At 35.5% G+C, this 16134-nt stretch overlaps 1 protein-coding gene across 5 annotated transcripts in view; it reads right to left on the reverse strand.

The window, feature by feature from the left end:
* The window catches only part of LOC137253376 (protein FAM135A), a 123114-nt gene that overhangs the window by 53048 nt on the left and 53932 nt on the right, over nucleotides 1-16134 (reverse strand). The gene's annotated exons all lie outside the window — the stretch shown is intronic.

Here is a 16134-nt window from a genome sequence, read left to right on the forward strand (position 1 = left end):
TTTAGTTTACTAAAGCAGCCGTTTAACGTACAACAAGAAGTCCCCTAGACGAGCCGAAGAAAAATTGCCTCTACATAGTTTGAAACTTACGTTGCGGGGATTAAAATTTTTTCGATATTTAAACACATTAGAAATCACTTTTAATCATTAAGGTGTGTACTTTAAGGTGCTGTCCTTTTAAAGTATGCTTCTGGTTTCATCAACCGACGAAAACACGACTATTTGAGAACAACCCTAAAGTTGCTAAGCAAACATATCCGTACTTATGCACACATTTTTTATTATTTCGACAGTTGAGTGGAATATCACCCTATCTCGGCTGCCGTTTCGAAAACACCCTATATCATAAAGCTTTAGAATAACGTCCCATTTCAGAATTTGTTTCAAAACGCTCTATCTTAGATTTTTTTTTCAAAAACATTCCAGCTAATGGCAAATTGTATTGAATTTGAGCCCAGATAGGGCGGTTTTGCAACAAATTAGGGCGTTTTCGAAACGGCAGCCGAGATTTGGTATAAAAAAGAGTTACATACATTTCGTGGAATGCTCATCTAGAAGCTACCTGGAACAAAGCAACAACAGCTTTATTGCCTACTTCCAACTCTATAGCAAGCCAAGGGGGCTATTTTCAAAAATGGTATCCAATATACCTTTAATACATTTTTTGAAGCCAATTGGCGCCAGTTGGCAGAGCGTATAAACGACTGGCGCGCCTTGTTGGACGACCATAACCGTTTAAACGGTTAAGCGCCAACTACTTAACTAATAAGCCAATAGGCACCTAGCTTTCTTAGTTCTGTTACCGAAGATCGCGCAAAGAACAGCAGTAAGAAAATGAAGCAAACTGCATCGAATAGTTTATATTAGAATAAGAGGTTTGATATGAACTAGAGATATACGCCGCCGATAAACGTCGCCGCCGCCGCCGACTAGTGTCGTTTTTCGCACGGCGCCTTCGAATGTCAAAAATATCGGCGCGGCGACGGCGGTGACGGCGTCCGGCGCGTTACTATATTTTCTGCTCGTTTAAGACTGTTTAGGCCATTAATTGTTCATGTTGAAAATTGGTCGAAAGTGTTATCAACTGATGGGCATCACTGCTAGTTATAAGAAACTAATTGCGAACTTTAACCCTTTCTAACTGTTCAAAAGTTATTTAAAAAAACAGGCGTTTTCGATGTCAGCTTAACACGGACTTTGCATCGCCCAATTCACCAAGTTATTAAAACAAAACACTAAAATTAAAGTTATATAATAAATTTATATGCTCACTTTGCGCATTTTTTTCAAAAAATAATAATGAACGATGAATTCAAATAAAATGATCCAAGGCGAACATGTTTTCAAATTGTCCTCAAGTTGCTAAAAAAAATCAAATTACCCAAAAAAGGTGCCGATTTTTAAAAAAAAATTTATATTGTCATTGGCTGAAAGATCCAAAGCCCTTTAGTAGCTTCTAGGGGCATAAACACTCCTTTGAAATGATTCTTACCTCATACTAAGTTGAGGATATATGTACGTATGAGAAGGTTTTGAAAAATCATTTGGGCTTACATTCAAAAATCTGTTGCTTATTTGCGAAACTATACAATAGCGTCTGAAATGTTAATTTTGATTTTCACACTTCATCCTTCAACACCCAAGTCTCCCGGTTTGACATAAAGTTGGCGGCCCTATCCAAAACTAGTCCCCTGGGATGAATGACATTGATTATATCCTATCAACCAAGTTTGAATATCACCTACACGTTTCGGCTCCTTTTAAAAATGTGAATACGTAGGCAGGTGAGGCTTTGTCCTTCGCAAGAACACTCAAAGTGGTGAAGCAAAAGCTGCCCAAGACAGTCGAACTAATGACCGTGTGTGCTACTACCCTAACGTAATGGACAGTCGAACTAGTCACAAGGCCGGAAAACAGCAGTAAACATCTTGTCGACTTTCCTTCTAAAATATCGTTTTGATTTAACGAAGACTATTGAAATCAATGATGTGAACACAAACGTCTGCAAACTTTGGTCTAAATTTTAAAAATTTTATCCAGTGTCTTTGTAAAATTTTAATTATGTAGATGCGCCGAGGATTATACGATTTCTCGCTTCCTTTATACCTGTACAACCAACCGTTATCCAATCAAAGTTAATATACTCTGTGAGCTTTGCTCAACTGAGTATAAAAATTCGGCAGAGAGGAGGTTGCCTTTGCTATAAGGAATGCTTTGAAGAAAAATTAACGAAATCGGTCAAGGGCCACGACCTCTTTTAAATAAAAGATTTTTAAAACAGTCGTAGACGAAAATAATAAGCTATATCTTCGCGAAAAAGAGCTTTGTGTCAATAGAATTTTAGTTTCTAAATTGAATTATAACATCAAATTGGAATACACTAAAATTTTTGAAAATGGTTGTGGGACCGTCCCTTTTATGACTAAGCAATATTCTATATTTCGGGAGCCATAAATCGAAGAAAAATTAACATATTGTAATGACATTTTGTACACATATTTTCCTTATAGCAGAAAATATTTCTTGTAAAAATGGATGGGATCGGTTAAAGACCATGCCCACTTTTATATAAAGCAAATTAAAAAGGGTCGTAGACTTGAATAAGCTTGTAGTATCGCGTGGGATTCACCCCATTTCAAACACGCTTAACATTACAAACGCTCGTTCATTGACCCAGGTAACTACCATAAGTTCATTCGCATTGACCAAACCATTCAATATGTATGAATCACATTAACGGTATGTAGGTCACTACATATTATGCTGAATAACCATTATTTATTATGAAACTATGTACCTTGTAATATGCAGGTATTAATGTAAGTATGTATATATGCATAGGTTAAGAACTTCTGTATAAATAGCAATGTATTCCTTTAATAAAATGAATACTGATCAGACTTCCGTTGAATATCGGTTATTTTGTTTAAACCGAGTTACTTTTTATACTCAGTTGAGCAGAGCTCACAGAGTATATTAAGTTTGATTGGATAACGGTTGGTTGTACATATATAAAGGAATCGAGATAGATATAGACTTCCATATATCAAAATAATCAGGATCGAAAAAAATTTGATTGAGCCATGTCCGTCCGTCCGTCCGTCCGTTAACACGATAACTTGAGTAAATTTTGAGGTATCTTGATGAAATTTGGTATGTAGGTTCCTAGGCACTCGCCTCAGGCCGCTATTTAACATGAACGATATCGGACTATAACCACGCCCACTTTTTCGATATCGAAAGTTTCGAAAAATCGAAAAAGTGCGATAATTCATTACCAAATACGGAAAAGGCGATTAAATTTGGTAGGTGAGTTGAAATTATGACGCAGAATAGAAATCTAGTAAAATTTTGAACAATTGGCGTGGCACCGCCCACTTTTAAAAGAAGGTAATTTAGAAGTTTTGCAAGCTGTAATTTGGCAGTCGTTGAAGATATCATGATGAACTTTGGCAGGAACGTTACTGCTATTACTATATGTACGCTGAATAAAAATTAGCAAAATCGGAGAAGGACCACGCCTACTTTTAAAAAAAATTTTTTTTAAAGTAAAATTTTAACAAAAAATTTAATATCTTTACAGTATATAAGTAAATTATGTCAACATTCAACTCCAATAATGATATCGTGCAACAAAATACAAAAATAAAAGAAAATTTCAAAATGGGCGTAGCTCCGCCCTTTTTCATTTAATTTGTCTAGGATACTTTTAACGCCATAATTCGAACAAAAATGAACCAATCCTTTTGAAATTTGGTAGGGGAATAGATTTTATGACGTTAACTGTTTTCTGTGAAAATGGGCAAAATCCGTTTATGCCAAGCCCAGTTTTTATACACAGTCGTCCGTCTGTCCTTCCGCATGGCCGTTAACACGAAAACTTGAGCAAAAATCGGCATATCTTTAATGAAGTTAGTTCACGTGCTTACTTGAACTCACTTTATCTTGGTATGAAAAATGAACGAAATCCGACTATGACCACGCCCACTTTTTCGATATCGAAAATTACTAAAAATGAAAAAATGCCATAATTCTATACCAAATACGAAAAAAGGGATGAAACATGGTAAGGTAATTGGATTGTTTTATTGACGCGAAATATAACTTTAGAAAAAACTTTATAAAATGGTTGTGACACCTACCATATTAAGTAGAAGAAAATGAAAAAAGTTCTGCAGGGCGAAATAAAAAACCCTTAAAATCTTGGCAGGTACTACATATATAAATAAATTAGCGGTATCCAACAGATGATGTTCTGGGTCACCCACATTTTGGTCGATATCTGGAAAATGCCTTCACATATACAACTACCACCACTCCCTTTTAAAACTCTCATTAATACCTTTAATTTGATACCCATATCGTACAAACTTATTCTAGAGTCACCCCTGGTCCACCTTTATGGCGATATCTCGAAAAGGCGTCCACCTATAGAACTAAGTCCCACGCCCTTTGAAAATACTCATTAACACCTTTCATTTGATACCCATATCGTACAAACATATTCTAAAGTCACCCCTGGTCCAACTTTATGGCAATATATCGAAAAGGCGAACACCTATAGAACGAAGGCCCACTCCCTTTTAAAAATACTCATTAACACCTTTCATTTGATACCCATATCGTACAAACAAAGTCTAGAGTCACCCCTGGTCCACCTTTATTGCGATACCTCGAAAAGGCGTACACCTATAGAACTAAGGCCCACTCCCTTTTAAAATACTCATTAACACCTTTCTTTTGATACCCATATTGTACATACAAATTCTAGGGTCACCCCTGGTCCACTTTTATGGCGATATCTCGAAACGGCGTCCACCTATGGAACTAAGGATTACTCCCTTTTAAAATACTCATTAACACCTTTCTTTTGATACCCATATTGTACAAACAAATTCTCGGGTCACCCCTGGTCCACCTTTATGGCGATATCTCGAAACGGCGTCCACCTATGGAACTAAGGATTACTCCCTTTTAAAATACTCATTAGCACCTTTCATTTGATACCCATATCGTACAAACGCATTCTATAGTCACCCCTGGTCCACCTTTATGGCGATATCTCGAAAAGGCGACCACCTATACAACAACCATCACTCCCTTTTAAAACCCTCATTAATGCCTTTAATTTGATACCCATATCGTACAAACACATTCTAGAGTCACCCCTGGTCCACCTTTATGGCGATATTTCGAAACGGCATCCACCTATAGAACTAAGGCCCACTCCCTTTTAAAATAATCATTAACACCATTCGTTTGATGCCCATATTGAACAAACAAATTCTAGGGTCACCCCTGGTCCATCTTTATGGCGATATCTCGGAATGGCGTCCACCTATGGAACTAAGGATTACTCCCTTTTAAAATACTCATTAACACCTTTCATTTGATACCCATATCGTACAAACGCATTCTAGAGTCACCCCTGGTCCACCTTTATGGCGATATCTCGAAAAGGCGACCACCTATACAACAACCACCACCCCCTTTTAAAACCCTCATTAATACCTATAATTTGATACCCATATCGTACAAACACATTCTAGAGTCACCCCTGGTGCACCTTTGTGGCGATATCTCGAAACGGCGTCCACCTATGGAACTAAGGATTACTCCCTTTTAAAATACCCATTAACACCTTTCATTTGATACCCATATCGTACAAACGCATTCTAGAGTCAACCCTGATCCACCTTTATGGCTATATCCCTAAATGGCGTCCACCTATAGAACTTTGGCCCACTCCCTCATAAAATACTCTTTAACGCCTTCCATTTGAAACCAATGTCATACAAACATATTCCAGGATTTCCCTCGGTTCATTTTCCTACATGGTTATTTTCCCTTATGTTGTCACCATAGCTCTCAACTGAGTATGTAATGTTCGGTTACACCCGAACTTAACCTTCCTTACTTGTTTACTTTTTTTTTAAACTCGTTTGCGTTTTTAATGCTTTCTCTTTTTTCAATCTGTGTTAATTTTTTAAATCGTTAAATTTTTTGATCTATATAACTTTTTTTAATCTCGGTTATTTGTTTTTTAACCTCCCGAAGCTCAAACCGCTATTGGTTGCAAAAACTCTTCCCTCTATCTATTTAAAATTAGTTTAGAACTAAACAAATTCAGTTTCGCCTCCTCTACTTTGAACAACATCCATTATACGTTAAAAATATGAAAAAAAAAATATATATATATTGTTACGAGTATTAGCCGATGCTAAGCAGTGAGGTGAATGCACATCAATAATTCAATCATTATGCCTACACATATGTACGTATACGCAGCGGAGAAGCAACAAACACATGCAGATATCTTATCTGAGATATGCGCTTATAATTGTGGAAATGTAGCTCACAAACACACGCGCATATGATAGCTTTACACGTACATCTGTAGTTATAATTATAACAGATAACCAACTAGTAGATTCGAGAAGAGAAGCGCCTAGAAGATGCAACGAGGAAAGCAAAGAGTATAAAAGGCCTCAACCATAGAGGCGCTACAATCAATTTTGATTAAGCACGCAATCTGTCGGGTAATAGTAGAGTTTTTTATTGTGAAGTACTTTAATAAAGGCCATTTTGCATTGTTAAATATTGGAGTTATTTATTCAATAGTTTAGTGATTCGAACTTAGCAGAAGGTTGCAAATAAAAGGATTTGCAAGTAAATTCGTTACAGTATGAAGAATTGTGCAAAACAATCATAGTAATTGGACGTCCAGCTGACTTGTAATTTACTTTGGAAAGTGTTGTGTGTGCTTGTAAGTTGATGTTCTGCAGCTTGTGAGGTTTCCAACTTAGTAGTTGGCCGAGGTTATGAGGTCAATAGAAAACCATATAATGGTATACAGAGAATTCAAAGATATACACACATACATTCAAACACACAAATTTAAATCCATAAGGTGGAACAAAAATACAGAATAAAATACCATATACATTTAAAAGCGAAACTTTCTATAATACATAGTGGAATTGAAGGTAAATGTGATTAAATAAAACTGGGGTAAAAAATACTATTAAAACATACTACATAGGTCGGATAAGTGATACATTCGATGCAGTGGATATTTCAGCAATTATCTTATTTCAGTTCCTTATTGCATAAAAATCGAAAATGTTACTCATACGCCATGTCTCGGCAATATTGTATGCATTGTTATTTATATCATTTTCAAAGGGAACTTTGTTCAAATGAAATTAAACTTTTACGGCCAGCAGGAACGTGATGCGCCCTGAGCGAGCGATTGGTCTTAATTAAGCTCTTCACTCCGAAAATCTCATGGTGAGGCTTAACCTTCTTACCTAAGTGACTGTTCACCAGTCAAATCAAGTTTGTACTATGTAAGACTAGGACATACCTATGCACATCTACTGCGGATATATAAGCTTGTGATTTAAGGGGTTGTTAAGCGTAATACAAAGCTTCATAGCTTCAGAGCTTCAGAGGTTCCTCAACCCAATTTTCAATCTTACAATGTTACAAATATGAATGTGTCATACACATATTTAGCAGGCGAGGCTCCAGCGACTACAAGCATGGGGGAGCAAGGGTGGAGGGGTGGCCTAGAAGGTTTAATGTGGTCATATTAATCGTATCCAAGATGGTCGGGTTTATAACTTAATGGTGCTTGTTACCAGAACGTACTGGATATATATCAGGTAAAGAACCATCAACATTGATAATTTATCATTAGTACAACACCAACAACATTTAGGCTTCCACATCACACCTTCTTCGGGTGCGATCTGTTCCCTTAACAAAGACCTATCCTCGCACAGTATCGTCCACAAAATGAGATATGGGTTAAAATGAGAGCATATCCGGAGCTCTCATGGCGAGCTCCAGTACCAAAGTAATATATGTTTAATATAGTGCTGATAGCCAGCTTAATGGTGCTCATTTCACAGTGTTGTTAAGGCTATAACATAACCGACATAAGTAAATAAAAAAAAAAAAAATTGACAATCCATTATACCTACAAACAATATGCAGAATAATTGCTATAGCTAAACATCAGACTTAGATAGAATGGGGCCAAGTGGCTGTAGTGGATAAAACTTTTAATTGCCAACAAAATATATACATGCACGCATATACTACTGCTTTTGTAGACTTATTTATATGTACGTATGTTACAACAAAATAGACATTAAAATTACAGCCCCATCAAAGTACACGCTCTGACGTATATAGGCTTGGTCTGCACTTGGAGGATGGCGGACATCAGCGACAGACTAAATAAAGGAACGCTAAAACAAAAGCAGTCCAAAGCAGTTAGATGGTTGAAGGAAACAGGAGTTGATAGATAGTTAATGCCAACTGCTTGGACAAAGATTTTGCTATATATCTACGCCAAATGGTTGTTCGTGATGGTTTGGAGAGCGCCGCTTTTTGACACAATAAAATTATTAAAATATATATGTAGTTAGTATGAGCTGACAAAAGAGGAATGAAGCAAGGTAAGGGTAGTCCAAAGTGCAGTTGGTTGTGCATTGGATTGGGCGAGTATTTAAAAAGGCACGCAAACACATACACACATAGAAGACAACAAAAAAGGATAGTAAACAGAAGGTAGGCAACAAAGCATGACAAAAAATAAAAACAAGGTGAGCGCCACTGAAATGACAGGTGTGGTAGGTCAGCCATGTACAATGGATGTTTGTGTGTAGTGATGTATGTGCAAGTGTGCGTTGAGAAAAAAAGAAATTCGTGCCAGTGACAGTCAAGTGAAAGTGATGACGTTGCTAGCTCAGCACAAACATGACAAATGACATTTAAGCGCGCTTCGTAAACTATTTTCATTCACAACAGATTAAGTAAAAGTTTATATTTATATATCTTCATGTTCTTGAATATACACGCATACATATGCTAAACAAATTCCTAGAAATGTGTGTGTAAATAGTTTTTCAAGTGACATTACATAAAATTATGTGCATGAGCAGATTAAGCACAACGTTCTATTTAGCAGTTTGTTAATATTGCTTAAATCTTGTTTGTAAGGCAAATGTGTCATGTGTTCTAGGAAATAGGTACCTCCATTAAGATTGCGTATATTTACTTTAAGCCATTTAAAGTAAGTACATAATTATAGAGTACATTTTTTCAGCCTTGCCGGTTCTTCGATATTATTCAAAACAAGTAAGGAAGGCTAAGTTCGGGTGTAACCGAACATTACATACTCAGCTGAGAGCTTTGGAGACAAAATAAGGGAAAATCACCATTTAGCAAAATGAACCTAGGGTAACCCTGGAATGTGTTTGTATGACATGTGTATCAAATGAAATGTGTTAATGATTATTTAAGACGTAGTGGGCCTTAGTTCTATAGGTGGACGCCTTTTCGAGATATCGCAATAAGGGTGGACCAGGGGTGACTCTAGAATTTGTTTGTACGATATGGGCATGAAATGAAAGGTGTTAATGAGTATTTTAAAAGGGAGTGGGCCTTAGTTGTATATGTGAAGGCGTTTTCGAGATATCGACCAAAATGTGGACCAGGGTGACCCAGAATATCTTCTGTCGGATACCGCTAATTTATTTATATATGTCATACCACGAACAGTATTCCTGCCAAGATTCCTATTCCTTTGTTAAAATGCAGTTTTACACTGTGACAAATTTTAGAAAAGAACAAGTGAGAAAAATAATTTCACTTACAAAGTGTGAAAGCACCCTTAGCCAAAGCAAATTGTCAAACTCTTCTTCTTATGCTTTGCTTGCAACAAAGGTTGGAAGTTGGCTATTTCTTCATGCCAGATGGCGCCAGGTTTGCTCAATCTTCCGTTCTCCATAAAAATACATGCAATCTGCTCAAATGCATAAGATTGTGTTAAACGCATCTATATGAAAAACTGCTTATGTGACGGGGCTTTTCAAGACGATTCTCTCTTTCTTATTTTGCAATTGTAAGTAAATAACTATTTAGAACTTATGCTATTCCAGCTATTTACAACTAAAAACTGCAATCAAATTTATTATACGGTCATATATTTATGAAAGATATAAAACCATTAGCACTACCGAAGACTGTGCATACCTTACATGCTTCATTTAATGCATTGTCTTCGACGAATGAAAACCAAACATTGATATGAAGGGAAACGAGAAGATAATGCGCTGTAATTTATGCATGACGTTAATATGTATGCATTGTTGCGATGTGCAGTGTAAAATTTAGGTTAGGTCAACTAGCTGACAGGATAATCGCGTGCTTATTGCCTTTGTAATTTGCACGAATATTGTTTTGTTATTGTTTGCAAGCCTTACACTCTCCCCTGGGAATTCACAAGCGAATTTACTAAGAAGCATATAATATTTTGTAATAAGTGAAATGTTAGACGATATGTGTGTATGTGTGTAGTTGACCAGTAATATCCGCAATGGTTTGAGAGCTTGAGCTAGCCATGATTTTGCTACGTGCTTGGTAACTTATAAGATTTCTAATAACACTAGTAAACAAGAGAAATTACTTTGAAGTCTAACTATTTAATTTCGATGTATTATGGCCCCCTAAGTACAAAAACACCCAAAATTTTAAATTCTATGGATACGATTTTTTTTTTGTCTAAAATCACGGATTTTCACAGAGGTCTTTCCATTTATTTTATCATATCATGGAAATTACTTATCTAAATTCGTTGAGAGGAACACCAGTAGATTCACCGCAAAATTTCCTTCAAGTCTTGATAAGAAAATTTTTTTATATGATCGACGGTTGTGGATTATTCACATAAAAATATAAAAAAATATTTTTTTTTGCAAAATCGACCATTTTTTATTCTTCAAAAATTCATAAAAAATCGAAGGTTTTAAAAAATTACCACATTTATTTCACGGTATCAAAACTGTACACATTATAAATAATTGAGACCTTATTTCGTGAAAATACATGAATAAATGTTGGTTTTATTGACAATAAAGTGAAAATACCCAATTTAGCGAAAATTTTGCATATCAAGCCTATTATTGTTTTTGACAAACAAATTATTTAGGTATGACATTTTGCGAAACTTTGTCTTTTTAAAGCTTACTACGGGCATCGCCAGAAATGAGAAAACTCCATAATGACACTCAAGAAATTTTTCCCCGTCAATTTTTCTTAAGGCAAAACGCAGCTCATGAGAAAAAATGGCTCATACTGTATGGAAAATTTAAGTTGTTAACGCGGTTTTTCGTAACAAAGAAGTATGGTCATATATAATTGTTATCAAATATATACAACTTTTTCCTTGAGGCATTTCTTGCGATGTTCTTAGAATGCTTAAATCATAAAAACAAAAAAATCAAATTATCACTCCGTCATAGAAACTGTTATACCTACCTACTGAACATCCCAGCTTGCACAGGCTATTTCCCATAGCATATGAACTTTTTTTGAAAACCCCTTTTTTTCAAACCCTTTCGCAGGTAGTGGTTAAAAAATTTACAGACTCATTAGATGCCTGCCCTGTATGGTATATTGTCGGCGATTGTGACAAACTTAACGAAAAAATGGATACACACTTTTGAAAATCGAAGTGGCCTGCGAATATTTAAAGTAATTAATTTAGTTCATTCAATGTTATTTAACTAGCATTCCTGATCGCGAAAAGTCAAGTTGTCAACAACAGCAAAAAACTATTAATTGGTTAGTGAATTTAAAAAAAATGAATAATAACAGTAGAAAATTCGTCTGCAAAAATGACCCGAACATATTTTGTTATGAATGCGGTCTTTACACTACAGCAAAAGGGCGGAGAAATTTAACTACAAAATTCATATAAGGATTATTTTAAAATAGATGTTTAGAATTTGAGCCAATATTGGACGCCAAATTCAATTTGTGTTAGCTGTATATATATTTTAAATAAATGGAAATCCTACCCTTAGTAAGTAACAATTACATTTATTAATTAAAAATATTTATGATACTCATTTTTCACAGAGAAGACATGCAAATTGAAAAACCTATGATGTGGAGAGAAACATGTGATCATGATGCTAACTGTTGCTTTTATTTAAGTAAAAAAAAGGATTTGGAAAACATATGATTTGGTCTTATCCCACGATTTCAGCTGGTGGTTTTACTCTTCCCGTGCTAGATTTAGATGGAGTTCCATGTCCTGAAAATCAACATAATACGTATACTATAGTTTCTCCATCGCCTATTTCTTCGTTTTCAAAAATCTCCAACGTATCAGATGGATTTTGCCCAAAGCCTCTGACACAGTCCTTGTTAAACGATCTTATAAGAGACCTAGAGCTTCCAAAAGATAAGTCAGAGCTACTTGCATCCCGTCTAAAAGAAAGAAACTTATTAGAAAAACAGGTTACGATAACTACCTATCGTGAGCGATATAAGCCATATGCTTGTTTTTACAGAAATAAAGACAATATATGTTTTTGCTATGATATAACTGGACTTTTTGGAAAGCTTGGCCAAACATGTGACGCAAGTAAATGGAGATTAGTTATTGATAGTAACAAAGAAAGCCTTAAAGCAGTTTAATTACACAATCGCAATCAGAAGCCATTAATACCCATCGCACACGCCGTAAATATGAAAGAGACTTATGAAACCATGTCCAAACTTTTAAAATATAATCATTATGAAAAACACGATTGGAAAATATGTTGCGACTTGAAAGTGGTAGCTTTACTAACTGGACTACAAGGCGGTTACACAAAACGTTGCTGTTTTCTTTGCCTTTGGGATAGCCGAGATCGAAGCGCACATTATGTAAGGAAGGACTGGCTAGCAAGAACCAATCACAAAGTAGGCACACACAATATAAAATATGCTGCTCTAATAAAAAAGGAGAATGTGATTTTTCCGCCATTACACATCAAGCTTGGATTAGTCAAGAATTTTGTTAAGGCGCTAAACAAAAATGAAAAAGCATTCGACTATATTCAAACAATATTTCCAAAATTATCCGTTTCAAAAATTTCTGAAGGTGTTTTTGATGGTCCACAAATCCGAAAACTACTACAGAGCTCAACATTCGAGACGTTACCATCACCCGATGAAAAGGCTGCTTGGAACTCATTTAGGCTGATTGTTTCAAACTTTTTAGGGGTCCAAATTATAAGGAAATCATTTCTGATTTACTAACCAACTATTCGAAAATCGGTAAGTAGGAATATGATATGATTTTTGTATATTCATCATAATTGTAACCTCTAAATTACATATACATATAATTTCAGGTGCAAACATGTCTCTAAAAATGCATTTCTTACACTCCCATTTGAATTTTTTCCCTTCAAATCATGGTGATGTCAGTGATGAGCATGAATAACGATTTCACCAACAACTTAAGTCAATGGAGGAGCGTTATCAAGGATTCAGGAAGGAAAATATGATGGGAGATTATAATTGGTTTCTTATACGAGAATCAAATTCAGAAAATTACAGTAGACAAGCAAAAAGTAGAAACTATTTTTAAATATTTCAAGTACTAAATTTTGTAGAATTTATTTAATAAAAGTATCTTAAATAGCTAAATAAGCAAAAATATTAAAAATACCTATTTTACCATCATTCACTTAATTGTTAATAATATTACCGTTTACCCCTGGATTTTCATGAAATAAAGCTTGCCTTATTTGGAATGTTCACAGTTTTACGATCGTCTAAAAAAAGTTGTAAGTTTGAATCGATTTTTATAATGCGATGCAAATAAGTCTGAAACCAATAAGTATTTAAAAAATGGTATTTAAGCAGTTTTGAGGTAATCTCGTTTGCTATTACAACAAAATCGGACAACCCGTTCCAGAGATATGATAAAATCAATGGATCTCCCTTTTCAAAAAAGGCAAATTTTAGAAAACAACAAAAAAAAAAAAAAAAACATAAACATAAACATATCCATAGAGTTTTCAATTTCGACCATTTTTATAATTAGGGGACTATTATAGCAAATAAAAAAAAAAAATAGTGGTGATCCAGGGTAATGCAAAAAGTTTAATTTTGTAGAACAGTGCAAGCGAAGTGTATTTCCAGGGCTATGTTAGGTGTATTTTTTTTATATACGGTTAAATTTGTTGGCCCAAAAGGGAAGATTAATTAAAAATACCCGAAGGAGGAGTGTTCATATAAAAACTTGAGAGCTAGAATAGCTTAAATGATATTAAAAAATAGTTATTGCCAGAAACTTTAATTAAAGTTGTTACTGAAAATAGATTGGCTCCTGTTAAGTTGCCTTGCGATTTAACTGGTGACATGTGGTAGATCTAAAGAATTTTTCGCAAATTGCATATGTATGTGTTAAAAAAATCCGCTTCTTGTTCCGCGAATATGCTCTTTTAACATTTTTGGGGATATATAGTACTCCTCAGGTCATTGAGCCATTGAATCATTTCATAACGGCGGGATAAGCTCACAATAAAGCGTTGCCACTGATATTTATTTATTTATTTTTATTTATTTATTTATTATTTAAAGTCGACGACAAACTATGGTCAACTGCATAATATAAAAGATATATAAATATACAACTCAAAAGATCAAATTTAAGATATATCGAGCTTTCAACAATGTTATATTACAAACAAAGAAATATTAATGAACATTACTATTTAATTTCAGAATATAATAATAATAAGAAATATGAGCACAAATAAGATCTTATGCCGAAATCTTATACTGGCGGAATGCATCAGATTCCCCTCAGCATGATTTCGGAATGCAGTGGATTCCAATCTCCCTGTTGGAATGCAACAAGATTCCAATCAGCATGTCATGGGAATCCGGCAGTGCTAAGAGTAGTGTAATGAGGATACGCCATCACAAGGCATAAATAAGTAACATGACCTGTGTTGTTGGAATGCACCGGATTCCAATCAGCTCGATGCCTGACCCATAAGATTATACTGCCGGAATGCATACGATTCCAGTCAGTGACTCATGAAAAAGCATGTTTTTTACGTTGTTGGAATGCACCAGATTCCAATCAACACAGTACTCTCTTGTTCCTTCTTAATGATACATGTTGATAAATTTCCTCCATCCTTAAGCGAGATAGTTCCTGTTTTTTATCGAAGGAATAAAATGCCGGCAAATTAAATTAGCTTGTATCTCTTAAATTAGATAGGCAAGTATTGCATTACGTATAGTGGCAAAAGTACATTCAAGACTGATGCAGCTATACAAGTCATTGTAGTGCGCGCACCAGATAAGAAGAGGATTATTTTTAGCAAAGTTTCGTCGACAAAGGGGTAAATAGAAAGGAACGTAGTGTCTGGATACTCTAGGGGGAACCGCAAAAAACAAGCGGCTGAGGAGGTCCGCGGAATCAATTTCTCCATTAATGAGCTTATGGATGAACAATACCCCCAGTAATATTCTCCGATTTTCCAGAGTGGGTAAGTTAATAAGAAGAAGTCTACTTCTGTATGGAGGAAGGTGGAGACTTGAGTCCCAATTAAGGCCGCGCAATGCAAATATCAAAAATTGCTTTTGAACTGACTCAAGACGCTTTATATGCTTTTGAGAAACAGGGGACCAAACGCATGAGCAATACTCGAGTATTGGACGAACCAGCGATGTGTAAAGAACCTTAGTGAGGTACGGATCATCGAACTCTTTAGCCCATCTTTTAACAAATCCAAGTAAACCCAACGCTTTGTTGGCTATAGATGAAATATGCATGTTAAAATTCAATTTCGGATCAAAAAGGACACCTAGATCATTTGCAATAGATATACGCTCCAAAGGCGTACCATCTATTACATAAGATTTCAATGCTGGCTTCACTCGGTGAAATGTCATATGCTTACATTTAGAGCAATTTAAAGCTAGTAAATTTGTTGTGCACCAACATTGGAACGAGTCCAAGTCGGCTTGAAGAAGATCCAAGGAACTCAAATCGGTAGGACAGTAAGTGTAGCAAAGTTTTATATCATCCGCATACATTATAGTATGGGAATATAATATTGTCTGTGGCAAGTCATTAATGAAAAGGGCAAAGAGCAAAGGGCCTAGATGACTTCCCTGGGGTACGCCGGAGGAAACTCCGAACGATTCCGACAGATTGCACTTGAACAGGACTTTTTGGGTCCGGTTAGAAAGATAGCTTTTCAGCCACATTAATAGGTGAAACGGAAACCCCAGTAAATCAAGCTTATGAATAAGCAACTTGTG

The sequence above is a fragment of the Eurosta solidaginis genome, chromosome 5, assembly GCF_040869045.1.
Source record: "Eurosta solidaginis isolate ZX-2024a chromosome 5, ASM4086904v1, whole genome shotgun sequence".
NCBI classification, from domain to species: Eukaryota; Metazoa; Arthropoda; class Insecta; order Diptera; family Tephritidae; genus Eurosta; species Eurosta solidaginis.